Below are 6,277 nucleotides of genomic sequence, written 5' to 3' on the forward strand. Positions count from 1 at the left end.
TGTGTTTATAAGAAACAAATCCATCATTAAAGCATTTTAACTTTAAACCATCGCATGTGGCCAAAATACAAGTCCACTTTCTCCAGTGAAGAAGTCCATAACCTTTCACATCAAAATCCACTGATATATTTGTTTAGAATGGTTTTGGACTGTTTTTGCTTGTAAACAGTGCTTGATCTGTGCATATTTCTCTCCTGAATCCGACGAGATTACTTTTTCATTTGTGAAAGCAAGCAATATTAAGGATAGAGGCACTTTAGCCAGAGGGAATGGTTTACAGTGGAAAATGTCTTAATGATGAATTTGTTTTTATAAATCATGTGGATTATTGTGGTTTTTATCAGCTGTTTGGACTCTCATTCTGACGGCACCCATTCACTACAAAGGATCCATCAGTGAGCAAGTCATGGAATGCTACATTTCTCCAAAACTGCTGTAAATGCACATGCGAGTTTGCATTCATTTTTCAAAGTATCTTACGTAATTTTCTATTTGCTCTGAACAGCTGGAAGAAGAAAGGGGAAACACGGCTGTGAAAAGAAAATTAGACAGTTTCAAGAAAATTGGAAACACTTACAGGGAGAAAGTGCACGTTTTACACATCTGTCTTACTGTGCTTTATTTTTATTTTCCATATCATAATTTTTCTCCATCAGCGAACTTAAAATCGGTTTGCCAACAGTGTGTCAAATTTAAAGGATCGGATTGAAGTTTTAGTAGGCAGATTTAGGTCAATTCATCATTTTTCATATTTCAAAGCAGATAAGGAAAGCTAAAGAAAACCATGTAGTGGAGAAGGAAGGAGAGCTTTGCATCTGGGATCCAATAGATACGGTGCTTTAATTTCATTTAAATCTGATCTGCTTTTTTGCTGTTACTTATTCATAGTCGTAATAATAACAACTTATTCATAGATGATCATTTATAATATATATTTTTTAATGTAGAGGTTTTACAGGCATGACTGTGTGATCTCAGATAATAAGCTGTACTATTCTGAAGAGAAATGGGAGGAAGACAGTCTTGAGGTAAGTGACTCATTGTCCAGTCGGTTCAAGTCCTGTGAAGATGAGCCACTTTGAGAAGTTTGTTACGCACTTTCACATTTGCTCATGAACTCTTCTTTCTGAAACATTCAGGACGGCTCAGAGCTGCACCTGTCTGAGCCCTGGTTTCATGGACCGTTGGCTGAAGGCAGAATAACCGCTGAAAAACTCTTGCGTGATTTCTGTCAAGGGAAGAATGGAAAAGATGGAACCTTCCTGGTGCGAGAGAGTGAAAAATTCATCAGAAACTACAGTATCTCCTTGTGGTACTTACTCTGCCCAGCCTTTCACTATTTGCTTTTTTAAAATTCTTTCACAAAAAAGTTTGAAGCTTGGTCCTAAATACGTTTTCTCACACACATGTATATGTGGTAAATGACCTGTTAAAATTTTCCTTACACTAGTAATATTTTGGTTTGTGGATTTTCTTACTTTTTCCTCTTTTGGTTGGTAGATTACCAACTTTTTATTTATTTTACATTGCATTGGACAAATGTTTAGCACCAGGCTTACATCTAATATTCACAAAGACAAATAATGCGAAAGAAAATGTTGATATAATAATATTCTGTGTGGTTTCTATAGGACGAGCAGGAGAATTCAGCACTACAGAATCTTCTGTTCCTCAGAATATGGTCAATGGTCCTTCTACTTAACAAGCAAGCAGTGCTTTCCTAGTATGTGTGCCTTGATCGAGTATTACACACAAAATCTGATCAAGTATGATAGATTTCATTCAATCTGCGCCTCAACGGTTTCCTGCCTCGGCTCAATTTTGTGTCTCCCCACCAAATGGGATAAGAAGAAAAGATGCATTTTAAATTAAATCACTTACCCGTATACATACAAATTCCAATGACAGATAATTTTTCTGCAACTGAAACTAGAAATATCTGGACACAAACTTGTGTTGTCATATTTAGGTGGTTTTACAGTAACCTGAGTCAAGCTGAAGCAGAAGACTATCTTCTGAGGATCCCTCGAGATAGAGCCTTCCTCATCAGACAAAGAGAAGACCCTGACACCTTTACCCTTTCCATCAGGTTCCTCGGTTTTTTCCATTTCATTTCTTTACTGTACCCCTCAAAGACACTTAATTTCCTTTCAGTATGTGTTTTGAATTGTCTATTTGGTACTCAGAGTTGATGGGGATATCGAACATTATCTGATTTATCAATACAACAGCAAGTATGTGTTGGCAGACGCCTACGAGTTTGGTAGCCTTGAGGACCTGGTTAGCTGTTTTTGTGATGAGCTTTTCTACGGCAAGACAAAACTACGCTACCCTGTAATGCCACAGTTAGTGGAGCGCTTCTGTTTGGTGAGAGAAGAGAGAATAGATAAGAGAAACAAATTAGCCACAGAGTCTAAAAGTGATACAACAATTGTGACCATATACAAACTGTAGTTTTGCATCAGTTTGTCTTTGCAGGTGGATCTCTCAACGTGTGATAGTGAGCAGTATTTGCAAATATTTGTTTTATTTGTACTCATACAATGGTCTTAAAAGTATTCGGAAACTTATGCTGGGTACACACCACAAGATAATCGGGCTGATTTTGGGCCGATTTCTCCCCTTCCGACAATCCTAGGTAATGTCCCGATTATCTTGGTGGTTCTAAAGAAGATTTTCCTGTGGTGTGAAGTGTGTTAAGTGATAGTGAGCAGTATTTGCAAATATTTGTTTTATTTGTACTCATACAATGGTCTTAAAAGTATTCGGAAACTTATGCTGGGTACACACCACAAGATAATCGGGCTGATTTTGGGCCGATTTCTCCCCTTCCGACAATCCTAGGTAATGTCCCGATTATCTTGGTGGTTCTAAAGAAGATTTTCCTGTGGTGTGAGGTGTGTTAAGAGTGACTGAATCTGCTCGGAAGAACGTCGGAGGCGCCCCGATATTTACAATCAGAAATCCTGATGTGTGGGGGGAACCCAGAGGACAAGCACGCCTACGATCTGGAGATTCTCACGTGAAACGAAACAATATCCAATCAGAAAGCGAGCTTACAGAAGACGGTCATGGCGCATGCAGCACAAAAGGATTTGGACAGCAGAGATGGAGGATCAGCTTGCCGATTGTTTATAGGCTACAACGTGTCCATTTTCTGTCAAAATCATTCCAAACACTATCATCACAATTTCTTCCTGCCTATCGTCCGCCATATTTATTCTCAAGTCTCGAGATATTTTGCGAGATTTCCCGTGTTCACAGTCGGGACTCTGGTTGAAAATCTGTTGGTGTGTGGTGTGCTGTCTTTGTCACATAGCGGCACACCACACACTATAGGAGCAAAACGGTTAAATCTAGGATTTTTTGTCCTCATGTTTGTGGTCTCTCACATTTTGAAAATCTTATAAGATTTAAAAAATATTTTAGTGTGTACCCAGCATTAGTGTAAGTTTATAATATTCTACATTTTAAAACACCCTTAATATATATGAATTTCATTGTATTGGATCAGAAAATATGACACCAAGTGCCATCTTTTCTTAGCCATTTTTGCAATAACTTTTAATATATATTAAAAAATTTTTTTTTTTGAAAAATCTATCTATCTATCTATCTATCTATCTGCCTATCTGTCTGTCTGTCTATCATCTATATAATTACACATATGTATAATATTGAATAATACATAATGTTTGTATGTAAAATAAAACAAAAATTTACATATATGTATACATAAACTGACTGATTTGTGCTCAGTGATTCTTTCAGGTTGCTAAAGACAATCCTTTAGGTGACCAGTGTAAAGGTGTGGTGGACATCTCAAAGCGTACCGTTGGTAAGATTGTTTTGACACCTGTTTGAATATGTTTGTACACATATACACTATGACTAGAGACTGTATGATTAGAGAAGCTGTGACATCTATATAAAATCTCACCAATACTCAGCAGGCACTGCAAGAAAGATTATTCTCATTATTTTCAATAATCAGTGCCCTATGAAAAAAACTCCTCTCGGTTTACAAAATATAAGACTTTAATACTCTCTTCCTTGTTGATTTTAATGGGTTCTCCTCAGCATGCAAAGCCAAACATGCCAGGCCCCTCGTGGTGACCCTTTTGAATAGGGAGAATTTGAAGCTAACGGAGTTCACGTGTGAGACCGTGGAGCAGGTGGATGAGTGGTACCAGGTGCTTCTGAACATCATCCAAAATGAGCAGAGTTTGGAGAAAGCGGTTCGTTTCTCTCTCTATCGTGCCACACTAACTCACATTCAATATCCGTTATTGTGCTTGATTATTAATAGTGTATCTATTTCTATGTTTGATGACCAATAGTTCCTGTGAATGTCTATGCACTGACAATATCTCCCTTACTTCTCGAAATAGAGAATAGCAGAAATGGAGTCCAAAACCAAAATAGCTGTTCAGATGTCAGATATGGTGGTATACTGCCAATTTATCAAGAAAAATACATTTGGTATGTAATATACAGAAAATTACACGAGTGAAACAAAAAATGTGGAACTAACTAAAATGAAAAGCAGCTGTACTTTATCATACGCATCAACATTAAGCAAAATTTCAAGGCCACGTCCAAAAAATTCCAGAAATGTTTTGAGGTAAGTGAAACGGACATTTCATTTCATGTATTATTCCACTCTGCACTGTTATGACCTCTCAGAAAATTACAACTACAAAGAGGTGCGTTCCGTTCCGGATAATACGGTTCCAAAAGAGGGGAATTAAACTGCCGTGGAGAAATCAGACAGCATTTTGGAGTATAACTGCGTGTTTCCCTGCAGTGGGCGAGCTGATTCCTCTAACTTTGATCCTTGTCCTTCATGGAAACTAGGCTGCCAAAAGGTGGCTCTTAACTTCCAAACTGCTGGTAAGTGAAAGAAGAGAAAAGAGAATGTTTTGAAAAAAATATCTTATGCTCACCAAGGCTGCATTTGCACGGTAAAAATAATATTGTGTAATATTATTATAATTTAAAATAACTTTTGATATATTTTAAAATATAATTTATTCAATTATTATACCATTATGAATGCCTTTACTCTAACTTTTGATGAATATGTGTACTTGCTGAATAATTGTATAATGAATAATAATTACATTATTTAATAATGTATTCATTTAAAATCTAATAAAATCCAACATTACTGAGCCCAAACTGTAGTGTAAGTTGATATATTGTCGTGGAAGTAAAACCTCAAGACTCTAGGGGGCGATAGATGGCTATGTTAAAATATTCTGTTTGGAACCTATGGTTTGGAAGGAATAAATTTAAGTTAGTTTTATAAGTAATACTGTATTAGTTAGGAAAAAGTTTGCATATCAGGCCTGAACAACCGAATGCGTTTAGTAGTCACGCTAAGTATGCATCGATTTACACATTTAGAGGAATAGTTCAGCCCAAAACAAAAATGTGCTGAAAATTCCATCCAAGATAAAGATGAGTTTGATTCTTCGTCTGAGCAGATTCGTAGAAATTTAGCAATCAATGACCTGAGGGCAGTGGTGGACGAAGTACACAAATCAAGTACTTGAGTAAAAGTACAGATTCGTATAATAAAATATTACTCCAGTAAAAGTAAAAGTACTCAGTTTTCAATTTTACTCGAGTGAAAGTACAAAAGTACTTGATTTTTTATGTACTTAAGTAGGGATGGAACGATTACCGGTTTCACGATAAATCACGATAAAATGCCATGACGGTTAGTATTATAGACCAGTATTGAAGTGCACAGGAAATAAGCAGCAGTCATATTTAAAGCAGTTGAAATTAATATTGAGTACGGATTGATGTTCACTTGGATTTTTTCCCCATGGAGGGGAAATAACTTAATACTCTGTCATTTATAGTCGTATGATAAAATGTATTTTTATTTGTGTAACGTTACGTTCAAAATAACTAAAAAATGTCATGCCTTTGAAAAATAAAGAGAACAACAGAATGTGCTTTTAGCGCGTCTCGGTCTCCTTGAGCATCTTTCCGGCGCATGCCACAAACATGAACCACAGGGAATACTTGTCTTTTAAAAGGCTTCATTTAGATTATTTGACGTTAAATGCATCATATAAGTCACTTTGGAATAAATCACAGTAGGCCTATGTATCATGATAAAAAAAAAGCGACTCTCGTTAGCTAGACAGTTAGCATAAGCTAACATTGACTTATTTTCAGCATGGTTATGAATAAACATTTGTCTACTCGGCTAGTTGATCCAGATACATAGTAACTTAGGCTATGTGTGCTGACAAACAAT

General features: G+C 36.5%; 1 pseudogene; it reads left to right on the plus strand.

The window, feature by feature from the left end:
* The window catches only part of LOC107722457 (1-phosphatidylinositol 4,5-bisphosphate phosphodiesterase gamma-2-like), an 18,326-nt pseudogene that overhangs the window by 3,904 nt on the left and 8,145 nt on the right, over window positions 1-6,277 (plus strand).

This window comes from Sinocyclocheilus rhinocerous, unplaced genomic scaffold (assembly GCF_001515625.1).
Source record: "Sinocyclocheilus rhinocerous isolate Xijiao unplaced genomic scaffold, SAMN03320098_v1.1 scaffold604, whole genome shotgun sequence".
NCBI lineage: Eukaryota > Metazoa > Chordata > Actinopteri > Cypriniformes > Cyprinidae > Sinocyclocheilus > Sinocyclocheilus rhinocerous.